The sequence below is a fragment of the Pan paniscus genome, chromosome 3, assembly GCF_029289425.2.
Source record: "Pan paniscus chromosome 3, NHGRI_mPanPan1-v2.0_pri, whole genome shotgun sequence".
NCBI lineage: Eukaryota > Metazoa > Chordata > Mammalia > Primates > Hominidae > Pan > Pan paniscus.
Genome location: NC_073252.2, coordinates 141,838,518 through 141,855,750, shown reverse-complemented (window position 1 = coordinate 141,855,750; position 17,233 = coordinate 141,838,518). Strand labels below are relative to the sequence as shown.

At 37.1% G+C, this 17,233-nt stretch overlaps 1 long non-coding RNA gene across 1 annotated transcript in view; it reads right to left on the bottom strand.

The window, feature by feature from the left end:
• Positions 1 to 17,233, bottom strand: part of LOC129397633 (uncharacterized) — a 269,094-nt gene that overhangs the window by 44,552 nt on the left and 207,309 nt on the right. The window contains exons 9-10 of the long non-coding RNA XR_010112040.1: positions 2,703 to 2,765; positions 1,730 to 1,886 (exon numbers count right to left, since the gene is read on the bottom strand). This is a non-coding gene — a long non-coding RNA (uncharacterized LOC129397633). The remainder of the gene's footprint in view (positions 1 to 1,729; positions 1,887 to 2,702; positions 2,766 to 17,233) is intronic.

Genomic DNA, 17,233 nt, shown 5'->3' with positions numbered 1-17,233 from the left:
TTCAGTTACTTCCTTAGAGGCTACATCTCCAAATACAGCCACATCATGGGGTAGGGCTTCAATATATACATTTTGTGGGGAACCACAGACACTTAGTCCACAACAAGGCCCAAGCCTAAAAATAAGAATAGGTCTAAATAATATGCTCTCAAGGAAGGATCTTGGGGACAACCAAATGTACAGAGTTTAGTACCCCAAATCCATGCTAGGCAAGGCATGCTACTATCCAGATAGCAGCTAAGGTGTGACACAGCTTCACACAGTATAGTCAACTTAGCTGCTACTAGTATTATTGCTATTAGTGAGTCACTTTATTGCTTAAGTCTCAAATTTCTTATCTGAAAAATAGGAATAATATGTTCCTCAAAGGACTAGTGTGAGGATTAAATGAAGTTACTAGTGCCAACCCTAGAGCTTACACATAAGCCTAATAAATGTTAGTAGAAATGAAGAATGACAAACTTCCAGATCACCCCAAAGGATATCCAGCTGTTTCCAGATTGCTAAGTCCGTAAAGGTATGCTTCCAGAGTTCTAACCCAGTAGCAAGGAAAGATCTGGATTTACTCAATAAACCATGAGCATATATTCAACGCACACTTCCTCTCTGCCAGGCTCTGCACCAGGTAATATACTTTCTTAGGTAGGAATTATCAGATTTAAAGTGCTAATTATAGTTAACATATAATTACACAAGCACACTAGAGGGCAGTGTCTATTGGTAATGGTTAGTCTTTTAGGACCTTAGAGCTGCAGGTCAAGGTTCTAAGAAGTGAATCACTCTCTGATAATTATCAAACCTAACAACGACCATACCTCCTAAGCACATCTCAGTACTAAAGTTCATTGACTGTCAGACTTTTCTCAGTGTTTGCTCAGACAAAAGGAAGACGAGCTTTGAAAGCTGTGATGGGACTTGAGACACTCCTTTATATGCTATCAGCAGATAAACAAAATCACAAAAAATCTTGGCTTTCCACTGAGCATCATCCCAGGTAACAGACCCTAAGCTAGGTTCACCACTTAGGCTATATCATTTAAATAACATAACTCGGTGAGGCTGGTACTTTCATTATCCCCATTCTTAAGATGACAAATAATTAAAATAAAATAATAGAAGATGTGGCTTTAAAAGTAACCTGGCCAGGTCAAAAGCCAAGAGCTGAGAAAAGTTCCAAACACAAATTTTTCTAACTCAAAAGCCCATGCATGAGTTTACAACATGTCCAGGAGGGGCAACCTGAAATTAAGAAAGGCTGGTAATTTAGAATTCTGAATTGCAGGCAAAGGCCTCTTCTTTCATGTAACTTTCAGTAAAGACTGAGAGCTAGGATATAATGGACTATTCCAACTTGGTATCAGAGCTCTCAAAGGAAATGACATAAAACAGCTATTACAAGGCCAAATGTAAAAGAAAAATAGGAAGAATTGACTTTTCAGAGCTATTCATTCTCACTGAGAGATGGAGTTGATATTAAACCCTTATTCATACTGGGTATGGAATCATACACATTGTTGAGATCTGGGTCTGATTACACCTATGGCACTGTGCAGTGTATTTCAGTGTAAACAGAGTAAGTCTGAGTTTGATTTAGAGAAAAACAAAAAATACGCTAAAAAAATAAAAACTACATGTGAGGGGGAAATACCTCTCCTTTGGCCCCTTTGCTCCTGATCGGTGAGCATTTTTGCATTTTTCAAAGACATCAAAGGGTTGCTACAAGGCTTACCTTGCTCACAGGACTTTGGATGTATCTTCTAGTGCTGCTGAGAAGATGCGTCATGACAAGGCACATCCACCGTGGTGTGGTGTGTCAAACTTGAATCACTGGACTTGAGAAAAGAAGGCAGAGTTTGTGTTCTATGCTGAAGATAGCCCATGCATTTCTCTCAGGGAGGAAAAAGTTTTCGAGGTTAAAAAAAATTGAGAAAAAGGGTAAAGAAAAAAATAGGCTTTTTAAAAATATATAAACAACTGTAAAAATCCTATCTTAAAATATCAGTAATACAAGTAAATTAAGGTACTAGTAGCAAGATTACCAATCTAATGCAAAGTCTATTCATTGCTCTTCATATGCCTATTCTTTTCCACAAAGTTTTTGCAAGGTGGAATGACATGAAGAATATTGCTTGGAAAAATAGATGATCTAACTTTATAAGCAGTTCTCAAGTATTCCTCTGCTGCCAGAATTTATAATGAATCTGCTTACTACCCTGGCCTCAGCCAAATTAATGAATAATTTCCTTTCTCCTTCCGGTGAGTCTCACAGATTACTACACCTTTTTTACCCAAGAAGTCCTGTCCTATTGTATCCTATTGTAACTGCCTGAAGCAACTAGATTCAGCTCCATCAAAGATATACCTTTCAAGAAAATAATCTTAAAAGTGAATTGTTTTAAAGATAAAAATGTATGCATTTTCTTTTTCTTCTGATCTTCTACCTTATGGTCTTCAGGTCCATTATAATATAGGTTTTAGGGTAATAAGTACATTACACCAATAGATTTGCTCACATATTTAAAGAAAAAGCATAGCCTAAACATGCATAATATTAAAAGAAACAAAGTAAACACAGGCTCTAAAAGTAAACAGGTCAGAATAAATTTTATGCACAACTACAGAAGCCACCAGCAGAGGATGCAGTCAAAGCCCTATCCTTGCTTGTCTCTGGTAACTGCTTCCCAGTCATGTCTTATCACTACCTTGTACTCGGTGTAGCACAGCAAAGCAGCATTTGTCACTGACACAAGTGTATTCCAGGGCATCTAGAAAAAGGGATATGGAATTAGCTCTTTCTTCAGCAGTCATAGGTCTGAGTCTCTCTGCCTACCACTTTTCATCTATTTTACTGAAATTCAGTTTTCTGAGCAATTAAATTCTGGCTGAGAGAAATGTTTCTGCAATCCTTTCCAATATACTCACTTTCCAATGTAATCCCAAACTCTGACTGGGTTCCACATTATCAACCTAATTCCTTAAGATTTATAGTATCTTAAACTTTCTTTAATTAGATTTCCAAGTTGTAAAGGACTGAGATAATTACATTTGGAATGTTTATAACTCTCATAACTATGTGCAAAGAGATACTCTGTTATCAAAAAATGGCTAGATTAATGCCCAGTAGCTGTCAACTCATCTTTTGGGGGGTCGGGCAGCAATGCACCATACTAGTTAATTTTGAGTGGCAAGCAAATTTATTTCTTCTGAATGATTTACCAGGAATAACAGTAACACAAAAATAAAAAGACTATACAAGTGCCAAGTAATTAAGCATGGTAATGGAATTACATCAGGCTGCCATGTGGGGTCTAGGCTTCAGCACAAGAATAGAAAATTGATTTATACTATCTAGGTGATCATGTCTTTACATATCTTCTGTTACCAATTTATAACACTTTAGTCTGCTTTTCTCCTAATATTATGCCAGCTAGAAGGCATTTGCTTTAACTTCTGTATTTTTGGTCTGTAAATGTACAGAAACTTTCTTGTAATTCAGAGATACGTAGATAATATAAAGGATTAACTTTTCTCTACCCTGTACAAGTACTGATGTATTTGATTGATAAGTGTTTAAATTGAAAATCAGGCAATCAAGTTCTATTATCTGCCAATATTCTAAACAGAAGTTATAAAATACATTATTATAGGGATAAAAAATAGAATAGGGACCCAGTTTATAAAAGAACAGTGATTTACTATATCTCTGTTTATATATATTTTGAAGAACAGTGATTTACTATATTACTATTCATATTTACTGTATCACTGTTCTACATACATATATATATATCTCCTTCATGCCCTTTAGGACACTAGTACATTTGTGAGTAGAAACTTGGAAACAGAAATGATTTAAGGAAATCAGTTCTGTAGAACACACAACTCTTAAAAAGGCAATAATATCTTGGTGTCCAAGTGGCCCCAATTTAAAAATAATAGTTACTGACACGTTTTGTATTCTAATGGGTCTGCTATTCTTCCATTCTCCCACCTACCTTATCCCACAAAAGAATAGCCCATAGAGAGGTATTATGCATACGGGGGATATTTTTTCTCTTTTAATTTTTATCTTGTCTTCTAAATAAAAGGCATAAAGATTTATGTAAAATGGTAAGTGTAAACAGAATATAAAGTCTGCTCAACTGTAAGTATTAGAAGCTTCAGGATATTATTTTTCTAATTTTGAAGTTCAGAAATGTAGCAACAAAACCTTACTTGCAAGAACAGATGATCAAGTTTCAACAGATCATAGATCAGATCAAGTGAGAAAAAACATAAGATGACAACGATATCTCTATTTCCTATTCTAGAGAAATAAAGCTGAGATTTGGTCCTTAAAATTATGAAACTAAATTACAAAAATACATCTTCTCCTTTCTTCTGGTTTATTTTTCACAGGAGGGAAAAAAAGCCCTCAACTGGGAGGAATTTCTAGTGCAGGATCTGGAACCCTAGCAAGTTCTGATAGTTTCATGTCACATGATAGCATGTCACATCGTCAGACACTCAGTGTGTTCTCGGCTTATTCACTTAGAAACCGGAGTCTGTACCAATCAAGATGTATTTCCAGCTAACCCAGGGGTCACCTTGAGTTGTTGACTGCCTGCAGCAAGAATGACAAAAACTTTTTCCAGTATTTTACAAGTAAAATATTAGACAATGTCATTTTTAAGGCAAGAACTAAATTGTAAAACTTAGCAATACACTAGAAAAAGAACGAGTTAAGAAAAAACAGAAATATGCCCTGTTAGGGTTAAGAAAACTGGCTCATATTATCCTGAATAAGATAAAGCTAATGGAAAAGTGTAAATTAGTCCAGTTAACCCTATGCTCTAGGCAAAAACAAAACAAAAACCTCTGTAAAGAGAAAACTCAGAATATATTTCTCAAAATCCATTTGGCTCATAATGAATTTTTTCTCTTTTTATACTAAACCAAGGAATTGTTCTAACTCAGTGAAAACTCAAAAAACAAGCTAAGAGAACAATCACACATAGAAAATATTTGAATGTTAAATACATGGTGAAGATGTTTGACTTCATTTGAAGTGAGTCAAAATCTTCTTGAGAGGCAGATAACAATATGTCTTAAGACCCACTAGACTCAGTAAGTCCAGCTTTGAAATTTAAGAATGTGCACCAAGATTTAGCAAAAATTAGACGCTACCACAGTGTCCAAATAAATAAATAAATAGAAACTTATTGAGTTCTGAAATATCCATAAAATGAAACACTCTGAAACTATTAAAAATCATGTGAGAGAAGTTTATTTATTGTAAAAGAAAGATATTCAAGATTAAAATAGAAATTTGACCCAACTATTTTATGTGTCATTTTTGGGTATGGCCATTTTTTCCCAGCTTAACTGGGGGAAAATTGAAACACAAAACTCTGTATTTAAGGTGTACAACAAGGGTGTCCAATCTTCTGGCTTCCCTGGGCCACACAGGAAGAACTGTTTTGGACCACACATAAAATACACTAACACTAATGACAGCTGATGAGCTTAAAACAAAAACTGCAAAATAATCTCATAATGCTTAAAGAAAGTTTACAAACTTTCTTTGAATGTGTTGAGCCACATTCAAAGCCTTCCTGGGCTTCATGCAGCTCATGGGCAGTGGGTTAGACAAGTTTTGTGTACAATGGGATGCTGTAACCCAGTACCGCCATTTCCCTAAGAGAAAGAGAATGAGTTATTTTTTAAATTATTTTTTTTGTTTTTTTCTCTTTCCTCCTCTGCCCCTGTTCCCCACTTCCTACTTAACTCTTTAGAAATGCAATTAGAACCTCTACCTTCCCTTCACCAGACACTCCCTACAGGACAAGCTCATTTAACTGTGTGCATACCTAGAAGCCCCAGAGCCTGAAATCTCTCCCAACAGAAGACTGCCTCTAGAGACAAGAGTCAATTTACAACCTAAAGTTTGCCCACAGGAAACTCTCTCCCATCTGGAGAGTATCTCCAGACCACAGCCACCTTACAGTCTAGCACTAGCTCAACCCCTGGGTAGATAAGGCAACAAAGCAAGTCACCTAGACCCCCAACTGCTCCTTCCCTGCCTGTCATTCATGTCAAGTTCCCCTTTAAAAGCTCTGGCTTTCTGCCCCAAAAGTGAAGCAGTGCCTTTAAAGGCAAGAGCCTGGACTTCTTTCCATAAGCTAAGCTTTCGATTAAAAAGTCTCTTTCTTTATATCAGACCTCACTCTTGTAAACTGGACTCGGCAAGCATCGAGTGACTGAATCTGCAATTGAGTTACAATGCTTTGATATATGTAAATATTGTGAAGTGATACCAAGTTAGTCAACACCTCCATCACTTCACATAGTTACCTGGGCGTGTAGTGAGAACTTTTAAGGCCTGCTCTTTTAGCAGATTTCAAGGATACAATACAGAGAGTGCTCTACTTAAAATTTTTCAATTTTAAGATGGTGTAAAAGTCAGTCAGTAGAAACTGCATTTTAAGTACTCATATAACCATTCTGTTTTTCACTTTCAGCATAGTATTCAATACATTACATGAGATATTCAGCACTTTATTATTAAATAGGCTTTGTGTTAGGTGATTTTGCCAAAGTACGCCAATATAAGCATTCTGAGCTTATTTAAAGTAGGCTAGGCTAACCTATGATATTGTGTAGCCTAGGTGTATTAAATACATTTTTAAGTTACAACAAGCTTGTCAAACCCATGGCCCATGGGCAACATGCAGCCCAGTATGGCTTTGAATGAGGCCCAACACAAATTTGTAAATTTTCTTAAAACATTATGAGATTCTTTTGTGTGATTTTTCTTAGCTCATCAGCTTTCGTTAGTGCTAGTGTATTTTATGTGTGACCCAAGACAATCCTTCCAGCGTGGCCCAGGGAAGCCAAAAGATGGGACACCCCTGAGTTAAAATATTTTCGGCTTATGTCGAGTCTGTTGGGACATAACTCCATTGTAAGTCAAGGAACATCTGTACAGTATTATTAACTATTGTCATCATGCTGCATATTAGATTCCCAGAACTTACTCATCTTGTAAGTGAAAGTTTGTACTCTTTGACCAACATGATTTGGGTGATATTACATGGCCCTAAAGAAATAATTTTAATTTCATCTTTGTAAAAAATCAGTCATATATATGACCAAAATTTTACCTCATCCCTGGCATTCACCCCTTGAGCCTACAGAGTAAGCAATGTGGTGGGCAGAAGTAAGTCCAGACAATACAGTAAGGGAGTCTGCAATATAAAGCTAAAGTGACAAAGTACATGAGGTTTTAAATGCACACAGCATCAGAACAGGTGTGTGTATACTCATTCAATTTATTAAGAAAGAAAAATATCAAATAGCTAAAAAACATATTTCACATTAAAACTGCAAATTCGTACAAATGGTGAAACCCTTATCTCCGCATACCAGTCACATAGAAATAAGAGAATGAAGCCAGTATCACCCTAATCCCCAAACCAGGAAAGGACATAACAAAAAAAGAAAACTACAGACCAATATCCCCAATGAACATAGATGCAAAAATCCTCAACAAAGTATTTGATAACCAAATACAGCAGCACATCAAAAAGATAATACACCACGATCAAGCGGGTTTCACCCCAGGGAGGCAAGGATGGTCTAACATACGCAAATCAATAAATGTGATACACTACATAACCAGAATTAAAAACAAAACCATATGATCATCTCAATAGATGCAGAAAAAGCACTTGATAAAATTTAGCATCGCTTTATGATTAAAAACTCTCAACAAACCAGGCATAGAAGGTACTTACCTCAAGTTAATAAAAGCCATATATGACAAACCCACAGGCAACATCATACTAAATGGGGAAAAGTTGAAAGTGTTTCCCCTGAGAACTGAAACAAGCCCAGGATGCACACTTTCACCCCTTCTATTCAACATAGGACTGGAAGTCCTGGTCAGAGCCATCAGTCCGGAGAAATAAAGGGCATCCAAATCAGAAAAGAAGAATTACAACCTCTATGGAAAACAGTAGGGAGATTTCTTAAGAAACTAAAAGTAGATCTATCCTTCAATCCAGCAGTTCTACTACTGGGCATCTACCCAAAGGAAAAGATACCACCTTACTCCTTGCAAGAATGGCCATAATTAAAAAGTCAGAAAACAATAGATGTTGACCTGGATCTGGTGAAAGTGGAATGTTTATACATTGCTGGTGGGAATGTAAATTAGCACAACATCTATGGAAAACGGTATGGAGATTCCTTAAGGAACTAAAAGTAGATCTAACCGTTTGATCCAGAAATCTCACTACCGGGTATCTACCCAAAGGAAAAGAAATCATGACATGAAAAAGACACATGAACACATATGTCTATTGCAACCCAATTCACAATTGCAAAGATATAGAACCAATGTAAGTGTCCATCAACCAATGAGTGGATAAAGAAAATGTGGTATATACGCACCATGGAATACTACTCAGCCATAAAAGGAATGAAATGTCTTCTGCAGCAACTTGGATGGAGCTGGAGGCCACTATTCTAGGTGAAGTAACTCAGGAATGAAAAACCAAACACTGTATGTTCTCACTTACAAGTGGAAGCAAAGCTATTAAGTACACAAAGGCAAATAGAGTTATATAATGGACTTTGGAGACTCAGAAGGGGGAGGGTGGAAGAGGGGTGAGGGACAAAAAATTACACATTGGGTACAATGTACACAACTCGGGTGAGGAGTGCACTAAAATTTCACAATTCACCACTATGTATTTCATCCACGTAACCAAAAACCACTTGTACCCAAAAAGCTATCGAAATAAGAAAAAAATAAAAACAAAAAATATACAAAATGTATTAATAAGCGCATAATTCTCTAACACCAAAGAGCGAAAGTTCTGTATACCACTAGCAGCGGTGTCCTAAAAGAAACAGGCAACTAGGATATATAGAAGTATTTGGGTGTGTGAGAGTCAAAATATCCTCAACCATAAAAGAACACCATGAATTTGAAACAAGTTACATAACTGGTTTTATATGAAGTTCTAAGTTGTCATACATAACATATGTTACATGATTATACATATAATAATAAATTGTCAATATAAATTACCAGAATTGGCCCGAGAAAAAGTGGACAAAAATGAAAAGGCTAATTATGAAAAAAGAAATTGTTAAAGGCTAACTACCAAAACTTTATAACAAATATCATACTTAACAGAGAAACTGTAGACATATTTTTAAGACTAAGAAAAAATAATATTAGCTATGACATACGTACAATTCCTACTTAGAAGGATAAAGTCAAGACGAAGAAATAAAAATTTTAAATTATTAATATTATTTTTGATGGACAAATTGCAATTATATACATTTATGGGATACAATGTGATGTTTTGCTACATGAATACAATGTGGAATGATTAAACCAAACTAATTAACATATTCATCCCCTTGATTACCCATTATTTTTTATGGTAAGATATTTCAAATTTGTTCTTAGTTATTTTGAGACATAAATACATTATTATTGGCTATAGTCACCCTGCTGTGCAATAGATCTCAAAAACCTATTCTTCCTTTTATGTGAAACTTTGTACCCTTTGATCAACAGCTCCCCATTCCCTCCCTCCCCCACACCCTACCCTCGGGAGACAACCATCCTACCTCCTTCTTGAAGTAAAACATACATATGAAGTATTCCATTAAAATAAGAAATACACAAAATTGCAGCAAAATCAAAGGCAACTTCTATTAGCATTTAATTGGGGCCTTCAAGTAAGGTATAAAGTGTCAGATAGGTTGCTAAGTAGTGAGCATTATGAGTACAGCACCTGAGCACCCAACATATTTTTAGGACATGTTCTAATTTGTATAAGACAAGAATATTTTATTTTTAAAACTACAGTAGGAGAGTGCTTGAGAGCCCATCTTTTTGGCAATGTCAATATGATGCCTCTACTTCTGATCAGAGGCCATCTATTCTGAAAAACACCATCTGTCTTCTTCCTACTCTTCTTGTCACCCAGCCTGAACTTTCCCAGCTGCCTCATCTTCCCATCCCCTCCCTTAAGCACCCAATTTCAGGTGAAGTAAGAAAGGAAATATTTTGTTAGAGAGTTAGTGACAAGAAAGCAGTTCTTTTTCTGCCCCTCTTCCTATCATATAATATATAATGATATATAGGTATCTAATATATATTCTAAAAAGCATTTCACAAAGCAACAGAACATCAAACCACAGAATTTTATAAAGCAAGGTCGTTTTCTGCTTTCAAACTATGTAGAGTGACATTTGCCAATTTGTGGAAGCCCCTCTCCAACTTGAGCCAGAGTCCTCTCCCCATTTCCAACTCTGCCTTTGCCAAAATTGAAGAGGACACCTGAGATGCTATAGAGATCTCAATCATCCTAAGTTCCACAAAGTCTTGTCCAAATCCAACATTGGTTTGCCCTTTCTAGAATTTGCTTTTTGTTTTTATTTGGAATAATATTGATTTATCACGCGAATTATTGTCCCCTCTTTTCTCAAGTGAAGAAAAAGGGCCCTAATCATATTTTTACCTAAGTACTAGTTTAAGATGAAATGAAGAATCAATACACCAAGGATTTCTTAGCAGGGGTAAGCTTAGGGTAGGGAGCTTGTACAGAAATTAGAGAGTATGTAATCACGTTTTGACACACGCTCATGAATCCAGAATCAATACATTGAAATAAAGCCAGATCATTAGTTTCCTTTGTAAACTTAGACTTAACTAAATGATTTGGATGAAATTCAATACACAGTTTTGGTTATAAAACCACATGATGTAAACATTATTTCACGTAGCAACAGAACATCAAACCAGATAATTATACAAAGTAAAGCCTTTTCTTGTGTTCAGAAAGTCTTTGCATTAGTCTCAACATTTCTGACATTCCCAAAAAGAAATGAAAATTTGGAAATGGCATAAAATTATTTAGTATTGATTGAAATCAAGCCCCATTTTGTTAGCACTTGAAAATTAAGTGTGTAGCTATTTGGGAAGATGAGTTGCATTTATGTTGATGTTTATGTTATGTAGACCACATGATGAGTTTTGACTAATGACCCAATATGTTGTTCCTTGTCAATTTACTTAACCTATTTACACCTTTTTCCTGGCCAAAACTTCTCACATATATAACTCCGGTTTACTCAACTGACTGTGGAGCCGACTTGATCATAGATTTGGCAGGCAACCAGCCCTTCTCCCCTTCCCTGAGATCACCTTATACTTCCTCCAATGAGAGCTGAAACAACTTCTTTCCTAGGAACTGGAAGTTAAAAGCATATCAGAATTATATAACAAACAAGAAAATGTTTCACCATCTAAAGTGATCATTCCAATTTACAGAACCCTCCCCCTTTGAGCCAGAATCCTCTCCTATTTTTACCTTCTCCCCCTTCCAGAATTGCAGAGGATATTTGAGATACAAAAAAGTGGCCATGACCCACAATGAGCACTCAGATCTACATGGGGACTCTGGCTAAGCCAGTCATCCAAGATGGTTCTAGTTATTATTATTCTTTTAGAATAGCTCTGACTTGATTAAATATATTTGATAATGCCTAAATGAAAATGTGATGCCATTTTTGGAATGTTACTGGGTAACTTGGTCACTGGCTATAATTTTATCATTGATTATAAGTAACTATAATTACTAGGAATCGGAGAACTGAATGATATATGGTAAAGCACTGGACTGGCAAATTTGGGTTCTCATACCATCCCTCCAAGATGTTTGCTCGGTTTCCTTAGTTAATTATGTTAACCTCTCTGTACCTCAGTACACTCATTGCTAAATAAGGGATGATGTTAACTCTCCCACCTACTATATGGTTCTTGTGAGGGTCAAATGACAGACTCCAAAGTAATTTGAAATCTACAAAGCACTTTGCAAATTCAACAAGTCACTTTGTATACCCTTAGAGATATAACTTATCAAAAATTTTAAGCCAACAATAATTAAAGAAAAAACGTTGCTACTGAGAAGCAGCCATAAATTTCTAGTTTACCATCCTTACAGTTTATGATTTAAATGTTTTTATATGTGGATTGGATATGTAAAAGGAAAAGTTGTTTCTACATCAATCATATCTTTCTTTGGGTTAAAAGCATCACAAACCACTTAAATAACTTCACATTTATCTTTTTCTTCTCTTTCTCCCACACGCTCCATATCCAGTCAATCAAATCAGCGAGTTCTCCTGAGATGTCACTTCATCTGTCTCCCCTCCCTCACAACTACTGGTACTCTCCACATAGTCAGGCCTATTTTAGCTATAAGTGGCTTAGGGAGAAAAAAAATAATTTATTTATAAATTTTTAAATTTCAGAAGTAACTTATAGCTTCAGGCATGTTTGGATTTAGGAGTTTTAAACAATATTGTCCTGACTCTGTTGTCTCCATCAAAGGGTTCTGCTTCCCCGGCTTTCTCTCACAGGTCCTGCACGTACAAAGGCAAAAAAGGCCATTAGCAGCTCTGGCCTTAAATCTACCAGCTGAGAAACCTCAGTGGAAACAATATCTCTTTCCTACTAACTTTCGTAGAAGTCCAGTGCTGACACTCTTTGGGCTGACTAGGGTCCCATATCTTTCTCGGACTCAAGCCCTCTGATAGGAGAGATGGAACACAGTCATGGGCCAGCCTGAGTAGCATGCCTGCCACACCTACCCACCCACCTCCCATTCTTAGACCCCAGAAACTGGGTTTATCCCACCGAAAAACACAAGGACTGACAGTGGCTTTCCACTTCTCAGAAGTGGCTTTCCAAATAATAATAATAAATAATATTAGGAAGAAGGAGAAATAGAGGCTGGTCAAGCAAGGCATCTGTCCATTATACCCTCCTTGCCTAGGTCCTCATAATCTACTATCTCCCTCCAGATTTCATAAAATTGACCTAAGAGTAAGTAGAAGAAACCACATGTACGTGTAAGAGGTATACAAGAGGGGGCTATTTAACCAATGAACAAAAAGAAAAACAAAGTAAAATTTAAAAAGAAAAAAAATCATTTGTTTGAAGGCATGGGAGAGCTTCCAAAGCGATAAGAATCTGAGGTGTCAAGATCCTGGAGAGAAGAGAAATGTAGAAAGGTGAGACAAATTCTGAATGTCACTTACCCTTAACGGCATTTGCCAATTCTAAATATGGGCTGGAATATTAATAATCCTCAGCCCCTGCTAAAAGGCAGATAATCTAAGAGAGCTCTTGATCATTCATAAATCGAGGTAGACAAAAAATTACAGTTTGATGCTGTGAAGGCAGCCAGGATTTATGAGTACAAGCCTGGAAAGAAGAGAGGTGCGAAAAAGTAAGCACAATACTAAGGTCGTTTTCCTATAAAGCCATTTTCTGAAGTAAGCTGATTAGAGTGAGAGGCTAGGAAGCCAAGCATACAGCCGTTGAAAATCAAATTAGAGTTTTTAAACATCTTTTAGTGCTGAGAAGACAAAACTGGAGGCCATGACTCACTAAGGGAGAGGAGCAACAGAGAACACTTCATACTCTCATTCGAGACCTTTAGGGGCTATAACACTCCAGGAAACCAATCTTAAGAAGACTGAAACCCAGCATTTTGTCTTCTCGTTTACTTGATTAAAGTGATTTGCCTCCACTATAGCTTCCAACCAGAGGACAGGGCAAACTCTCTCAGGAAAGCCATAACACAATCCACATCATCCCTGGTTTTTTATATTCAGTATCTGGCATTCAACAAAAATCTACCAGGTATACAAAATATAGCAATAACACAACAAATAGGAACAACACAAAAAAATCGACAATGGGAAAAGACTCACAGATGATGCAGATATTGTCATTAGCAACACAGAATTAAAAGAAGTGCTTAAAATGTTTAGGAAATAGAGGGTAAGATGGGGAGTTTCATCAAAGGAATAGACTTAATAATCATATAGAAATTTGAGAACTGCAAAATAAAGTAACAAAAATTAAGAATTTGATATATGGATTTAATAGCAATTTGGATATAGCAGAATAAAGAGTTAATGGACTACAACATCAACTGGAAATGTAGGCAGATGTAGACAGATTTTAAAATATGTTTTGTGGCCAGGCACAGGGACTCACGTCTGTAATCCCAGCACTTTGGGAGGCTAAGGTAGGCAGATTGCTTGAGCCCGGGAGTTCAAGACAAGCCCAGGAGACAAAGCAAGACCCATTTCTTAACTAAATAATTAGCTGGGTGTGATGGGATGTGCCTGTAGTCCCAGCTACTCAGAGGGCTGAGGCGGGAAGATCGCTTGAGCTCAGGAGTTCTAGATTGCAGGGAGCCGTGGTTGTGCCACTGCACTCCAGACTAGGCAACAGAGTAAGACCCTGTTTATAAAACACACAAAAATGGGGTTTTTAAAATTATAATTAAAAGTCAATAATGTTCTTTATTGGTGGAAGAAAGGAAAAGTCCAAATGAGTTTTATTCAAACAAAAACAAAATGGGACAAAAAAGAAAGATGATATGAGTGGAAGAAATATTCCTCTAAGCAAGGACCCGTTACCTGGGTCCAGACTGCGGATGGAAAGGTTCTCTACATGACTGTGTTTTCTTTGCAGAAGATGGATTTTTCTGTATGCTGTACTCTTCTATAAGCTGGAAAACCAAAGCAAAATTGATACTTAGATCATAATAAAGCTAATAATTAGGAAAGCTTATGACAATTAAAGGACACTGTTATGCTTTGAAGGGTTGTCCCCTCCGAAACTCATGTTGAAACTTAATCTCCAATGTGGCAGTATTGAGAAATAGGGCCTTTAAGAAGTGATTGGGTCCTAACAGCTCTACCCTTACGAACGTAAGACTCTATTAATGGATTAGTGGGTTCTCATGGGAGTGAGACTGGTGGCTTTATAAGAAGAGAGAGACTTAAGCTACCACACTCAGCCACCTCACCATGTGATGCCCTGTACCACCTCAGGACTCTGCAAAGTCCCCACCAGCAAGAAGGCCCTCACCAGATATGGCCCCTCGACCTTGGGTTTCTCAGCCTTCATAACTGTAGGAAATAAATTCCTCTCCTTTATAAATTACCCAGTTTCAGGTATTCTGTTATAAGCTACAGAAAACAGAAAAAGACAGACTCTTACTAATGAATCTAAAGAGTATAAGCACTGAAAAGACCTTAGTGTTAAAACTCCTGAAAATTAGGAAGGGGATACATACTGAGAACTGGTTTTTGTGCATAGTGTAAATACGCAACGTGAACTCAGAATCAGATGAAAAATGAGAGTTCAATTATGTAGTCTATTAATTTAGATTCCGAGCAAAACATACGAAAAGATTTCAATGGCCGGGTGTGGTGGCTCACGCCTGTAATCCCAGCAATTTGGGAGGCCGAGGTGAGCGAGATCACCTGAGGTTGGGAGTTCAAGACCAGCCTGACCAACAGGAGAAACCCCGTCTCTACTAAAAATACAAAATTAGCTGGGCATGGTGGCACACGCCTTTAATCCCAGCTACTTGGGAGGCTGAGACAGAAGAATTGCTTGAACTGGGGAGGTGGAGGTTGAGGTGAGCCGAGATGGTGCCATTGCACTCCAGCCTGGGCAACAAGAGCGAAACTCCATCTCAAAATACAAAAAAGAAAAAGAAAAATAGAAAAGAAAACAGAAAAGATTTCAAGTGTAAGCAATTTATTTTTAGAGAATTAAGCATTAGGAGAGTACATAAGTGAAACTGGCCAAGGATAAAAGTTGTATTACAAAGCCAGCTACCATTGTGCACTAACAGTGCCTAATACATTAGAGCTCTGGAAAATTGTATAAAATATACGGCTACAAATTATCCAACTAGAGGGATAAGAAAGCTGGCATTTTCGTTAACCAACTCCTATCATTTATTGTTTGAGGATTGAATTGAATATGTCAAGTGGAGACAGGGCTAATTCCCTAGAACCTCCAGCCTGGAGTTTGCATGGGCAGACTGGTCCTTTATTTAGTAGAAGGAAACCCTTGGGAAGAGGATACAAATACTGACAGTTGGAAGTCACTGTCTCCTTGGAGCATGCTGAAATAATGAAGTCCAAAGAATATGGGTGAGGTACTGTCCCATATTAAATATGGGCGAGATCATTTGGCAGGCTGATGGCAGTAATGGCCCAACTCTTAACTTCTTCCTGTATCTATGCCCTTTGCCATGTGACTTTGCATTTCCTCTCACTATAGAGGAGTGTACTTCTTTGCGCTTTGATTCTGAGTTTGGCCATCTTACATGCTTTGGCCTACAGGACAAAAGCAGATGCATGCAGAGGCTTGAAAAAATCTTTCACACTAACAGTCTCTTAATCCTCTGACTTTGCTGTGACACATACCTGGACTAACCTACTAACCCTACTAAAGGTAAAACAGAACCAGGTTATCTCAATCATCCCAGATGAGTTATACTAGATCAGCTAATATGCAACCCATTTCCATGCATGTGAGACCAGAAGAACCAAGTTGCTGGTCCACAGACTCATGCACTAAATAAATTTTTATTGTTTCAAGAGGCATTTTGTGTTGTTTATTATGCAGCATTATTATGGCAATAGGTAATTAGTACCTATAAGGAATGTGCTACCGTAGCATAAAACAGACATATGTGGAATTAGCTTTGGATGAGGTAGGTAGCAAACAGAAGCTGGAAAAGTGTCAATGATACTACTAACAAAGCCTGGAAAAATGATGAGGCAACTGTTAGAACAAAGTGAAAAAATGATCACCCATGCTACGTCGGCATGAAACATCTGTTAGAACTGGTCACTTAAGATAACTTGAAGATGCAAAATGTACCTTAAGAATTTTTGGACTTGATCTCCAGGCAGAATGTTGAAAATGTCAGCTGACTCTTACTAGTTGTATGTAAAGTACTACAAGAAAGAAACAAATGTCTACAAAAACACACACACAGTTTACAAGGAGAATATGGGGAATTAAGAGATGCTAGAATTTATTAGAATAGAAACTAAAGTTGTTTCTCATCTTTGCTGTCTCATGCCAGAAGAATATTTTCACATTAAGACTTGGCCTCAAGGTAAAGATAAAATCAAGGGTGTGGCCATGAGACTTTGAAAGAATTAAGCCAGTGCCTAGAGATGCTCTCAGCTGGAAAGAACTTTCAGGAAAATTTAGGGTATTGTTCCTCAATAGCCAGTACCCAAAAGAGCAGTGGTTAAGTGTAAAAGCAGAACTGTAGTCAGGCTAGGGAGGCTATTATACTATGGATCAGGATCAGGCACTCTCCTTCTCTCC